The following is a 15,445-nucleotide window of genomic DNA, read 5'->3' as shown; positions in this document are numbered from 1 at the left end:
AGATCATGGTTCAAGTCCCGCCTATGTCTTTTAAGGATGAAACCTAATAAACACTGCTCACAAGGCTAAAACAAGTTTAGTTCTGCTTGTTTCATTTATATGACACTTACCATTGCACAAACCTAGACTAATGGCCCAGACATGAATTAGACAGATGTCTGTGGACAGGGTGCAGACATTCTCAATTTCAAAAAGGATACATTGTTGCATTTTTTGCTTTCCATTGCCAAACTCACTAAGTGGCATTGTGCAGTGGTGAGCCGCCTTCCCCAGTACCTTCAGGTCTAGAATACCTGTAGATATGAAGCAGACAATAGACAATTTCAGAACAAATACATTCTATCAAGTATGTTGAATACAGCACATACACGCTAAGTGGAGGTGCACTGCTGTTATCACACAAAAGTTAATAATGAATAGGAAAATATACAACTGTTATTTAATTATTTCTGTGGCATCAGGTATAAGTGTAGGGCTGCAATGCAGATGGTCCTTAGTTCTAATATAGGAAATTCCAAATACATTTACTGTTGTTTCATTTCACTTTATATTAGATATCACAGAAAAAAAATGTAAACATAATTATATGTAGCAATAAGTATGTATAGCAGTGGAGCTCATATGAATTATATGTATGACTGAGGATATACTGACTGCTGGCCTTGGATGGTCTGCAGACTTCAATAAGACCCATACACACTTCAATATATAAACCAGGACCTTTTCAGATCACACACATACCTGGTTAACCCCTCAATCTGTCATGTGTATTTATATATAATTGGACAGCATCTACAGATTATGTCTGAGAAGCACTTCTTCTGTGGTAAGGATGAAAAATCACCACGTGAAAGAAATGTTTTGTTCCTTATGTATAGGTTTTATATCTCACACACTGTAAAAATCAATATTATAAGTGTATAAACTCAAAGAAAAAATGTATTAGGCCATGAAATTTATGCCACAAGTGCATGTCTGTAAAGTTAAATCACTTAACAGTTACAGCAGCAAACAACTCTTAAACTACTGCAAAGTGTCCTTTTAACATTCCAGTTACCAAAACTGCTTTCCTCTCTGTTTGGCACTGTTGCTCTTTGCTTAACATTGTGCAAATGCAGTTAACATCATTGTTCAGGTTTGTGCACTACCAGTAAATGCGATAACACTCATTGGCAGGAAATCATTCTTAGCTATTGCTGTTCTCCCAACCTGGAAATGGCTGGTGGTAGAAGGGAAGGTGTCCAATTTAGAGTGCATTGGTGGGGTATTAAAGAGTCCAGAATATGCAATGGAATCCTTGTAAAGTGCCACAGCCAAATTCTTTTGCAGAAAGAGAACAGTGTAGTGTAGAGGACAGTGTAGGCATCACTTTAATGACCTAAAAAGGTACAACAGTGATACACTCAACCAGGGGCTTGATGAGTTCAGTACTGGTAAATGCCATAGTTGTGTAAGTATACTGCTAAACAGAATTTATAGTAGATAGATAGCTGCATATAGGCAATACTGGTACTCATAATACTATTCTCTTGTTCACTTCTCTTTATTCCACAGCCAATGCAGAGATTATGGTGAATAGAAAGGCCAATGCTTAGCATCTAGAGAGACTGAGGGAAGCAAGGGGTATATATGTGGCACACTTGAAGTATTAGTTTAGCTTTTAAATGCATGTCTTTTCTTTACAGTTGTAGCAAAGTAAGCATGCATATCCTAACTACAAAAGCAAGCATGCATGCTTCTGTCTGTAGCATAAGCCAAATGTAGGAGCTAAGTCTAAGACTGTACTCAGAAGTTATGGGTTCAAATATGGCAAGTAAATATAACATAGTAAAATCCTTTAAAAATATTACATAAAGTAATTTCTACCCAAGTGGCATAAATACCCTGCTGTTAACTTAATCTGCATCACTGGACCGAGCATATGTGCAATATATGCACATTGCAAGGATTACTTTGAGGGGTTCTTAATTATAGTTTGTAGTTGTTAAGAAAAGTTCAGATAAAAATACTTTATTATTGTGATAATGCATTGCATGTCACATCTGATGGTACTAATTTTATCTGTTTTAATTCTCTCACCCCAATCTTTATCTCTTTTTTTTTCTAAGTATCATCAAACCTGTCCATGTCATCCATCTCTGACAAATCACAAAATGCTCTAAAGCACAGGGAGGTAGGTTAACCCCACTGACTCAGCCTGCCACTGCTCCACTGGCTACGGCACTTATGTCCAGCACATCCTGGACCCAATCTGGCAGTACTGCCTCTGCTGCTCCTGCACTACATGCACCCTCAGGTAACACTATCCTGACAGCTGTTGCTGTGGTACCTTCCTGGATTACTGGTGGAGGTGGGGATTTTATCACCCACCAGGAGATGCCAGAGTTGGTGTGTAAGGTCATGCACAGCACCATTGGTGCATGCCTATACTGAAAGGAGAGGCTGCTCTCCCTTATGGTCTGCAGGAGAAGACGTCAAGCACTCCAACAGTTAGTGGAGTAATAAGAGGATGGTGATGACAGTCCTGCAGGTAAGGACTAGATTCTCCCTTTCCCAATGTTTGATGGACATGGGTATCTGCTGTCCCCTCTTTAACCCCAATCATGGTGTCCCCCAACCTGTCATGTCCCTCACCACCTTGTGTCTTGTCTTGCTTGTCCTGCTTGCTTCCATGTACTTCTTTACTTACCCTACTTACCTGACCCAGAAATACCTGTGTCCTGTACCCAATCTTCCTCTCTTACTGAAGTAAAATGAAAAAAAATGGACACCTGCCCCATCAAAAAAATGTTGTAACTTACGTAACTCTCCACTATTACACATCTTCTTGACACACTTGAATCAGTCCAATTGGCTATACATTGTCACCCCTCTTTGTTGAGGTAACAGTCCAATTAAGCCAATATTTTATACATATTCATTTTACACTGTTGAAGAAGTGGATAGCTACGATTCTTTCCTACCTCCATCCTGCATATTTCTAAATCATTTTCCCCTTTTTCTTCCCCCTGCTTGCCCACATTTTACCATTTTTCTTTCATCCCCATTTTAACACCTTTAACCTAATCAAAAAATAGAATCACATACAACACACATACACACATAAGTAATAAAAACAAAACAATGGAGCCCTTCACTTTTCCTCTGTGTTTGCTCAGAGTTTGGCAACACACACCGATGCCAAGCAATGTTGAACGGCTCTTCATTGGTGTGGTTACCTCTGTGATGGCGCTTCAACATGCTGTGCTAAGGTAATGCACAGTGAATGTAGAACATAGAATAAAGAATTATTTCACTGCAGTCTAAATACATAATTGAAACTATTAAACACACCTGGATTCAAACCCTACATCATCTGGGATCCAAAAGAAATGTATCAATGCATTTACACCTGCTGCCACAGAGTCAGCTAAGAAACAGCTGTGTTTTACACACTCAGTACTCAGAACTCTCATAATCTTAGCAATGATGCTTGGGTTTGTTTGCCACTTATCTATTCACAAACAGGAAAAGCAGTAGACATATGTATTTTTATTTATTTATTTATTTTATTTATTTTATTTGCATTTGTTGACCGGGATAGTCCACTGGACCAAGTCGGCCCATTTTCAGTGGAGGCCCGGGGAGAAAAGCTCAACAAGAATAGTTACTTTGCATTGCATTACATTTACATTGAATTACATTTACATATATGTAGGGTTACATTACATTACTATTAATAGAACAATATTCATTCTAATATATTGGGTAACATCAGTAGAATAGGAAATCTTATTAATCATATTTAAATCAGGACTGACAGTGAAAAAGCTCATTAGGTATTCATGTAAACAAAAGAAATATAAAGAGGAGGGTAGGAACAAAAATGAAGGAGGTAGTTTAGGTAGGAGCATGAGAGGAACATTCCCATTTGGAGGATAGATGTGAGAAGAGCTGAGTTTTGAAGTTATTATGGTTAGGTAAGTTGCGTAGATGAGGGGGGAGAGAGTTGCAAAGTTTGGCTATTGTGCAGGATAGTAGTAGTTGGCCTGGGGTATAAGAGGGTTTATGTACTTGAAGCAGATTTTGTTTCTCGGATCTTAGGGAGCAGGAGGGAGTGTAGGGTGTAAAAGTTTTGGTTAGGGATGGACAGTCTGATGGTTTGAAGATGTGGTTGTGAGTAGTGGTTAGTTGCAGATATCTAAGGTAGTTGGGGAGCTCTAGCCATTTGAAGGTGAGCAGTGAGTGGCAGTGGTGAGATGAACGTTTGGAGTTGGTAGTGAATTTGCATATTTTGTGGTAGCAGGCATCCAGTTTGGAGCACAGGCCTAGTTGGAGGTTGGTAAATAGGGAAGCACTGTACATAAGAGATGGGAGGAGGAAGGTTGTTGCAAGAGTTTGTCAGGTGGAGGGGCTGAGATAGCGATTTTGCCTGTATAGCAGACCAATCTTCTGATGAGTTTTCTTGACAGCAGGGTATATGTGGGAGTCAAATTTTAGGTTTTCATCAATAATTATGCCTAGCGGTTTGGTTGAAGGGACTATTTCTAAAGGAGTTTTATTTTGGCTTGTTATGCAGAAGTGGTTTCTGTCTAATGTGGAATTTCTAGTAGGGGTAAAGATCATTAGTTTAGTTTTGGTGGCATTTAGGGTAAGTTGATTGTTTTTCATCCAGGATTCAGTATTAGTAAAGGTAATTTGGGGTTTTATTAGTAGTTCAGAGGGGGGGAGGCTGAGGAGATGATGGTGGAGTCATCTGCATATTGGATGATGGAGGCTTCAGGGATGGAGAGGTGGAAGTTGTTGATAAATATGTTAAAGAGCAGAGGGCCTAGAACTGAACCTTGGGGAACCCCAGTGGGTGTGTGTAGGATAGCAGAGGTAGATTCTTTCCATTGGATGGCTTGTTGGTGGTTGGATAGGTTGCTGGTGAACCAGGCAATGGTAGAGGGAGAGAGATGTAAGGATGGGAGCTGGGATAAAAGTAAGCAGTGGGAGATGGTGTTGAATGCTTTTGAGAGGTCTAAAAATAGTGATGATACATATTTGCCTTTATCACGTGCTAGGTTGATAGTCTCTAGAAAGGAAAGGAGGGCAGTGATAGTACTGTGGCCGGGGTGGAAGCCGTGTTGGGAGTGGGAGAGAAGTTTGTGCAGGTTTAGATGTTGCATGATTTGTGCATAGATAGTTTTTTCTAGTATTTTGAGAGAGGGGAGAGTATGGCTATAGGTCTAAAATTGGTTGTGTCAACATTTTTACCACCTTTGTGAAGTGGAATGATGTATGCATGGCGCCAGATGGTTGGGGCATATGATTCATATATAGATCTGTTTATGAGAATAGATACGTATAGGCAATGGTTTCAGCAGATAGTTTGAGGAAGGTGGGTGGTAGATTGTTTGGTGCATTATGGCAAGATTTTAGCTTGAGCAGAAGTTTTTTTATTGTGTTTGTGGGGATGGGTTTATGGGTAAAGGGAGATGAAGGAGGAGAGTCGCTGGAGGGAGGATGGGGCAGGAGGAGTGGTCAGGGAAGGAGGAGGATAGTTTTTCTATGCAATCTATGAAGAAATAGTTGAAATTAGTGGCAGTTTTTAGATTGGTGAGAGTAGGGTCTGGGCATGGGTTGTTTCTATAGCCTGCATGGAGGACGGAGGAAATGGAGCTCCAAAATTTCTTTGGATTGGATGAGTGCATGGACTAAAGTTTGTTGTAGTAGCTTTTGTGGTCTTTGGTTATTAATTTTTTGGCTAAGTTCCTGAGTTGTTTAAATTCTAGGAGGGAGCTGATGGTGTTTTGTTTTTGATATTGTTTCCATTTTCTGTCACATTGACGCATGGTATTTTTAATTTGATGAGATAGCCAGGGGCAGGGATTTGATTTGATTCGTTTGGATCTAAGGTGGGCCTGTTGATTCTGGATGGTTAGGAAAGTATTGTTAAAATAGGCTAACGCATCATCAAGTGGGAGAGCTTTTAGGGGTGACCAGTCATTGTGCTTCAGGCATTCTGAGAATATCTCAGGGTTGAAAGAGGATAAGTTGCGGGTTTGGATAGATTGGTGTTGTTTTGGTAGGGTGGAGGGTGCTGTTTTGGTAGGGTGGAGGGTATGCAGTCAATGAAGGCAGGTAGGTGGTTGCTGAGAGGATCGGGTAGAAGATTGGCTTGTGTGGCAAGGTGGGGGTGGGTAGTGAGTATCCAGTCTATGATGGTACCAGAGGTTCCATTTTTGTTTGGCCTGGTTGGAAGGTTTATGAGTTGGGTGAAGTTGTAGAGATTGATAGAATGGGATGGGGTGTCAGAGTTAAGGGAGGCCCAGTTAATATTTACATCACCAAGGATATAGGTTTCAGGTTTTATACTAAAGATAAACCAGGATAGTATGTCTTCTAATGTTTTGGTATTGTTGCCTGGGGGTATATAGATGGAGCAGATGCATAGAGATTTACAGTTGTTAATTCTTAAGTAGCCTATTGCTATTTTGACATTGGAGAAGGTAGGGATGGGGTTGGTGTATGGAGTTAGAGTATGGCTGGATGGGTTGATAATAGCCACACCACAACCTTTTCTCTGGGTTCTATCATTGTGAAGGATTTCATAGCCAGGACGAAGGACTTCTTCATCAGTGATGGAGGGTTTAAGCCATGTCTCTGAGATGGCTGTAATATCGGGTTGATTTTGAGCAAGCCAGGGATGCTGGTTGGGGGATTTATTTTTGAGGGTTTGCACATTGAAAGTGGTTAGTTGGATGTTTTTTGGTTTGAGGGGTTTGTCGGGGCTGCTGCTTAAATGTCTGGATGAGTTTGGTCCAGGGTTAGGGTGGATGTCCCCTGATAAGAGAGGGAGATTTTGAGAAAGAGGTTATGGAGGTGATGTATGGGAAATAGGGAAGAAGGGCTGTTGAGGGGAAGCCTTTTTTTAGAGGTGATGGTATGAAAGGGATGATGGGAGGGAAAAGTTGAGAGTATGAAGGGATTGAAATAATGGATTGTTTTGGAGTAATATAGTTCAGGTGAAATTAGTCTATAATGTGTGGATGTATATGGGAGGTATGTGATGGTGGCTTTAGGGTTTAGAGGTAGGAGTGTGTTAGGGAGAGTTGTAAGGAGGGTTAGACAGCAGAGGGAGATAAGAAGGCAGGTTAGTATTAATGTGTGTATGGAGAGAGTAGACATAGTAGATGCAATGTTTGTGGTAAGTATGTGATCCACAGGTAAATGTCTGGTAGGAATTTAGGCTGTGGTCAGGTGCCAAGAAGAGGGGTAATTCCCTGAAGTTAGCAAAGACTACAACCAGTCATACTGCATGCACAAAGACTTTCCATCAATTGCTCAAACTCGATGCTTGCTGGTATGCTATGGAAATGCATAATAGCATGTTTTACTTATGTTTGCTGTCCATTTATTCTTCATCCCATGGAAGTACATATAAAAGCACAAACAAAGGCACTTTTTTAAAGAAAGAACTCGTATTTACACTACATAAGTCTTTTATGTCCCCCACACACTTCAAACTTGGTATCTCAGTACTTCTTCACAATTAAATCAACTATAGTACAGAAATGAATGACAAATGCTTTCTCATATACAGTTCATATCTTTATAATGACAATACACATTCAGATGTTTCAGTATTTGTAGTAATGTGGAAAGCTGTTTGCAACTAATTTGCAAATCTGCCTTTTTAAGGTATACCTGCACATTAGAAACACAACAGCAAATGCCACACTTTGCACACTCATCAATGTGGTAACATGCAGATTTCTAACATCTTTACAGTTGTACTAGCTATCCATTTCAGACAGGCCTCCCAGCATCTTCTATCAAGCATCCAGTGCTGATGTCATCTGCATTAAATTGTCTGCAGCCTTCTAAAAGTCAGACTTGTGCCATGGCACTTGTGGTAAGTATTGATTTCTCTAATCTGTGTACTTACTTAGATAGGGGTACTAATCTCACTGCAATCAGCTGGTGTGTGTGTGCCTGTTTGTCTGTCAAGTCAGAACAGCAAAATTGTTTATCCTGCAGTCATCACTACAATCCCATGGAGTACCAATATTTTGACAGCTGAACATGCCTACACATATATTTCATCCAGGCCTCCCAACATCTTCTATCCAACATCCAGTTGTGATGTCATCCACTATAAATTATCCTGCAGCCTTGTAAAAGTTAGACTTATACTCTGATGCTTGTTTTAAATACAGAGGTCTCTATTTGGTGTACTTAGCTAGGTAGGGTTTCTGTTATTACTGCAGTCAGCTGGTGTGTATGTTTTTGTGTGTTTGTGCACTTGCTGGACATTAGATAGAGAATTTTACACCAGCATGTGGGATACTGCTATTACCATCTTCCTCTCACCAGACACTGCTGATGTCATCACTTATAAAGTGTTGTTCTGACACTCTCTAAGTCATATTTGTGCTGTGGCACTTGTGTTAAATACAGATGTCTCTGGTTGGTGTACTTAGGCAGGGATCTGTTCTCACTGCCATCAGCTGGTATGTATGTGGGGGCATGTTTATACACTTGCCTGATATTAGAGAGAGCATTTTACACCAGCATGTGGGATACTGCTATTACCATCTTCCTATCACCAGACTCTGTTGATGTCATCAGCTATAAAGTATTCTCAGACACTGTAAAAGCTGGATTTGTGCTCTGGTGCTTAGGTTAAGTTCTGTGCTCTGTAAATAGGTAGTTTTAGAATGATATGTGAGTAAACAGCTATTTCCAACATGCCTCAAAAGATATTGTTGTAGCATACAATAATTATGTCTTCCTGTTTAACATGAATGCTGACAGTATTCAAGACAAATGTATGCTGTGTCAGTAAATTATCTACTGTGTTTGCAATGTACTTTAGTTACACATATATGGTTCTAATCTGATAGTAAGCTTCTTGCTTGTCTGTACATACAACTGTCACTTATGAAACAATTTATGTGAGTCTATATCCATGACATACAGTGCTCTCAACATGTTCTCCTCAGGATACAATGATGCTACCATACTCAATGTACTGCAATATGACAGTGTTACAGTCAGACATATGTGGTTTTGCTACTGTGACATTACATAGTATTCATATTCTATACCTACACAGGTATAATGTTCATATCAGGCACAGTGTACTGTTGTGTGTTTGGTTGCTGGTATATTATGGTCATTGTTTGATCTTTGGAATAGTTCTTCATTGCACTACCACTTGGGGTACAATTCATGTAGTCCCACACATCATTTTTTGTCCTCTGGCCACATGACATCCTTCCTGCAGAGGAATGAAGCATGTCCTCATGTCAAATATGCATACATATATCATGAAGCAGAGTCCTTCAATGAGCCTATGCAAGACACCCCCAGACACTGCATGTGTGATTGCTAATTCTGTCATGGTGTGGTGCAGTTGTCATATAGGCACAGTGTCAGAATGTAACACATTCCAGCAAATATGCACATACACACAATAGTCTTACTATTTTCCATAATATACATATAGACATTTTTATTTACATTTTATAATAATGGTAAGATTTCATATGATGTTGGCCATCAGATTAATAGTGTCCTATGACCATTTGATCATTGGACATGTCAATGTTGCTGTTTTTGACTATACCTCTCAACTTCTTAGAGCAAGAAATCTGGACAAAGCCATACATTAAATTGGGACAAAGGCCCAAGAATAGGGACAATTTTTCAATATTGCTCTTACAGACTTAGATACTTGATAGAATAATAGGTTTTGGATTAGCATGAATCAACTGAAGGGTATGAAGTCTGAAACTCAAATGTCTGTCCTTATTTTCTAACTTCAATCCTTAATGATTTGACACTAATTTGCCAGAAAACCATAATTTTATGTAAACCAGACCAAAAATAATAGGCAAAAATCTGGAGAGTCTGCAAAAATCTATACAGTTGAGAGGTATGTCTTTGACATATGCTATTTTGAGGTGTGGATGTATAGTATGGCTACAACAGGGTATCACAATCTGTGATGTGAGCTAATGAATTGATGGTCATTGCTGCCATTACATTACATTACATGCTTCTTCTATAACAGCTGTAGTAATATGTCCCATGAGAACTGTTCACATAGGTTCATAGTTTCATAGAAGGTTACTGTTCTAGTGGTCCTACAGCCCTTACAAGCCTAGCCATGTTCACAACAAGTAATACCAATTGTCCTTATTAGGTGGGCATAATTTGGAAAGTGAGTCTATCATCAACGCTATCTATCCCTATCCATGAGGGACATGGGTTCCATCTCTGGCCTGAATTTGTGGTTTCTCATCTCTTTGTCTGAGTTGCGCTTGCACAAGGTCAGTGAGGCGCACTCTGCTTCACATGATTTGGAAATTTATTCCAGAGGAGTGGCATTCTCTGGGAGATATAGTTGTCTCTCAAGCGTGTTCTGTTAATATCACAGGCTAGGTTAAGATACCCAGAATGAGTGACTCTTATGCCATTAGATATGTGGATGTGCAGCATTTGCTCCAGGTGCTCCGGTTTCCTTCCACATCACAAAGACATGCTGTAGGTGGATTGGACACTCTAAATTGGCCCTAGGTGTGAGTGTGTGCATGTGTGTGTCTTCTGTGGAAGGTTGGGCACTGGGCTGGCAACTCAACACTGTAAAACTCCACTGCCAATCATGAGCGGACAGATGATCTGCTGAAAGCTGAAAGAAGAATAATTAGAATAATGGTATTTTATAACAGAAAGCTTTTAAATGTTATTTTCTTAAATAAGGTATGTCGCTTTAAATCTTTGATACATCAGCTGATGCATCTACTAGCCTATTTAAAAAGTAACAGCTCACTTGTGATTTTATCCGATGAAGTTCGTGCATTAAATCGGACGAAAGGTGCTTCAGTTAATAAAAAAATTGTTTCCAACTACGTTTGCCATATTCTTTTGTGGATTTGGAAGTTTTGAGATTGTGTTCGTTTTGTTTAGTAGTTGTCAATATGGCAAACAATTCATTGGATAATTCCTCTGAATTATTTGCTTTAACAGCGACTGCACCAGCGACTGTACCAGTGACTGAAGCTGGTAATAACAATGGACTTCTTACAGTTGTGCAAGCTTTAGCACAACAAGTGGAAAGACTAATGGAGAAAGTAGATACGCTTAGCATTCTACATAGCCAGCAGCAGCAGCGAAATCATCATGGTTCCATTACGGATGTTATTAATGGAGTTGGCACAAGTTCAAATACTGTTTCTCACAATACCAGCACTGTTTTCTCAGGAACAACAGTATCTAACCAACGACCACCTTCTCCAATAGTATCGGCATCCCTTCCAAATGGCCAAGGTGGATTGAATTTGCGAGGGCAAAGTAATATCAATGGCAATAATATTAACATTTCTAATAATACAGTTCCAATGGATGGAAATGTCAGCTCAAACCCAGGGCTTATTGGACTCCCTAATTTAATGGAATGGCTCACTACACCTATGGGCCTGATTCAATTGTCTTCTACAGTTTTAACAGTGAGTCCGGCTAGGGAAGAATCTAATTTGGTAGAATTGTTGAACTTATTCGATCATGTACTATTGAAATAGAAAAAACTCAGTCTTGAAATTGAGTATTTTACTAAATGTTTAAGACTCTAATTAGTACCGAAGGGTCTTAGAATCTGCCAGTACCCTACATGTCTAATTCCTGATTCTCAATTTCACTTACACTTAATTAAATTATTCAATAAACAAGGTCTTGAACTGTTGGATGTAATGAGCAAAAATTATGGAATAACAGTGGAAGAATTAAAGGATAATATCACACTTTTAGGTACTCAGATTAAATTGCATCCTGACTTTAATAGATACAAATATGAATGTTCACGCATTTTCCAAACTATTGACTCTTTTATAAGTAAGGCAAGGGCAGTGAAATGTAAAAAATTGCAACGTGATCGTTTACAGTATCAACAAGGATCTGCTAACCCACGCCCACCATCAGCGCAACAGTGGAGAATAGGTGGGTATGGGAAGGAAGGTGAAGGAAATATAAATATAAATAGTAACTTACAACTTGGACATGTACAAAACTAACAAGATTTAAATATACAAGAGCGGAATATGGAAGCGCCTAATACTTTGCACAGGGACTGTATTGACAGCAACCCAAAAACAGGCTTGCCATTGACTGGAGAAAATAATAATGATGAAGGGCTTCGCAGAAGCCAACGCTTACAAAATCAGTCTAACTCTAATTTGCAGTCTAATAACAATAACCAATGGTGCAATAATCAGCAGGGTTTTCAGAGGGGGAGAATACAGAACAAACGAAATCAGAGAAAAAAACACAACAAACGGAAATAAATAAGACAATGGACAATGATTTGAATACTAACCCTTTGATTATTACAAACTCTGAGGGCGACTTTTCCATTTATAATTACTCCGTATTACTCAGTATATGTCCCTGTTGAGCTAGCTAATCTGCTGGCCAAGGGCCTCACATTTATTCCTTCAAAAAGACTGAATGTTACTAATTGTATATTGGATATGAAAATGTTTGTGAGAAAATTGAATTTGGCAGTACTGTTGGGTAATACAAATATGATGGATAATAACCAATTTAAAATTGCTAGCACTTATAACCCATCATTGCACCACTTTCTATACATATTTGAAAAAATGTGTGAACTTGATTTTAGGCACATGGATCAATGGAGGAATGGTACTAGAAGTAGAAGTAATCTTTCAAGTGAAGAACTAGATTGGATTAAATATTTAAAGGAAACAAGGGTCCATATTATGAAACCAGACAAAGGTGGAGGTCTGGTTTTTATGGACCAGATAGATTATGAGAATAAAATTGAGGTAATGTTAGCATCTGAATCATATGACAAAGTGTCCTTGAATGAATATAACCAGGCAAACAATAGGATTAAAATTTATATCAATGATCTATTTATAATGCAGGGAATTGATATTGATTTATATAACTATTTGATTATGCCAGCACCTATTGCACCAGTTATATTTGGTGTTCCTAAAATACATAAGGATCTGAGGGATCCACCCCTCAGACCCATTGTGGATGGTAGGAATAGTGCAACTTATGCATGTGAAAAAGTAGTGGATGGGCTTCTTAAGAAGTACGTGACATCTGAAATATGTATAAGTAAAGAGTCTTGGTCTTTCTTAGAAAAGATAAATAATATAAGTTTTGAAGAATACAATAATTTATTAACAATGGATGTAAAGGACCTCTACACCTCAATCCCACAAGACTTGGGTATAGAGTGGGTTATTTTGAACTTAAAAGTAAAAGGTGCACCTACATCTGAATTGATTTTTGTAGAACTACTTAATATAGTATTGGCACATAACTATATAACATTCAAGAATAATTTTTTTCATCAGAAAAGCGAGGTGGCAATGGGTTCACCCTGCAGTTCAAGTTTCGCAAACTTAGATATGAATTATTGGGAAAGGTCCTTTATATTTAATAATGAATATATAAAATCACAAATAATATATTATATGCAATATTTAAACAATATATTTATATTAAAATGAAGCCAGTAACAGGAACGGAGTGAAACAGGTAGTCTCCCCAAGTTAAAAATACGTATTTATTTACAAATGATGAGCGCTTTCACTTACAAAGCTTCTTCAGATCAGTTTAACAGACACATTAAAAATCAACTATATATATATATATATATATATGTAGTGTGTGTGTGTGTGTGTGTGTGTGTGTGTGTGTGTGTGTGTGTGTGTGTGTGTATGTGTGTGTGTGTGTGTGTGTGTGTGTGTGTTTGTATTTATGTGTGTCTGTGCATGTGCTTTGTGTGTGTGTGTGTGTGTGCGTGTGTGTGTGTGTGTGTGTATGTGTGCGTGTGTGTGTATGTGTGTGTGCGTGCGTGTATGTGTGTGTGTGTGTGCACATGTGCGTGTGTGTGTGTGTGTGTGTGTGTGTGTGTGTGTGTGTGTGTGTGTTTGTGTGTGCATAGGTTAAGGATATAGTAAGGTTAGGGAAGGGGATAGATGTATGTTGTGTCTAGCTAGTGGTGTGTTTGAAGTAGGTGTTTATGATTTATCTGCCTTGCGTAGTGGTATTGTTAAGGGTAAGGGTAATGGATTTTAGTAGGGTTGGGGTTAGGGGCAAAGGTAGGGGTAGGTTTTGAATTAGCACACGTAAATAAGTTGATACATTTAGGATTCCCCACACCCCATGCCTTATGTATACTAACTCCATGGTTATGCATCCTTGAAGAAAAGGAAATAAACCAGAATTTGTCAACATGCTGCAACTTGGCATTAGTATAAATACATCAAGGTCACAAGGTCATGTACCAAAATCTGGCCATGATGAAAATACACAAACACGTACACACAAACATCTATACTTACAAAGGACAGTGAGCAATGCTTATCAGAAAGAGAGCAAAATCTTTCTGTCACCACTGTATGTAATGCATCAAGCATCTTTGAATGTTTGACCACATACCTATATCTTTAGTGATTATAACTAAGCTCCATTTATAAAAATGAAATAGCACAATGCACACCCCAAAAAGACATACACAAGTCACAAAACAATTGCATATACATACATCAACTCATTTGAAAATAAATAAAATCATACAAAATAAAATCTGTACTGTGAGCAGTAACTCTCAAAATGGCATACCAGGCAGACTGTGCCTGAGTTTGAAGGTCGGTACTAAATAAGAGACTGTGGTATACACACCAGGCACTAATCAAATATTACAACAAAAGCACTAAGAGTAAATAAAAAAAACTACAGCTCTCTTTTTCAATGGAATAGTTGATTTGGTTATAAAACAAGTGATGTAATCTATGTAAACCCTTATTTAATGCAGAATGATTTCATTTACCATATCCCACTGAATGACTGATAATCATTTTGGCCCCTGTGGAACAGACTGTCTTGTACTTCTAATACAACTCCTCTATATTGCATGGCAGAAGTCACTCCTGACCCCCTAACCTGATTTAAATTTAAAAAAAAAGTAGAAAATGGATAACTAAATGTGCAAAAGATTTCCTTGAATGATAAATGGAATACCAGCTAGGATTAGGGGTATATTTTGTGACTTGCAATTTCACTACTAATGAAAAAAAGAGCTCCCTAAACCTGTAGTACAGGATATTTTATTTTTGAAATAGAAGACCATCAGGTGTTTTGCATGAGGTACGTTGCTAAAATTTGTACATGGACTTGAACAAAACAAAATGCATTTACAGTCTCACAGAACTAAACACAAGCACCTCTTTTCCATAAAATAAACTGTTCACCTAGTATATAGTACATGAATCCTATATAACATTAGATTACTTCACAACCTAAATTAACTGTAAACTTAAAATATGTAAATGAAAAAAACAAGTACAACTCCATAATTCAAAAACTTTACAAAGTGAACCAAGCTCTCCATCTGATTGACTTCATTTTATTCCGCAAATAACACCATTTATCGCAA

This window comes from Protopterus annectens, chromosome 4.part0 (genome assembly GCF_019279795.1).
Source record: "Protopterus annectens isolate FY-2018-M chromosome 4.part0, PAN1.0, whole genome shotgun sequence".
Lineage (NCBI taxonomy): Eukaryota > Metazoa > Chordata > Ceratodontiformes > Protopteridae > Protopterus > Protopterus annectens.
Note: the sequence above shows the minus strand (reverse complement) of the source record.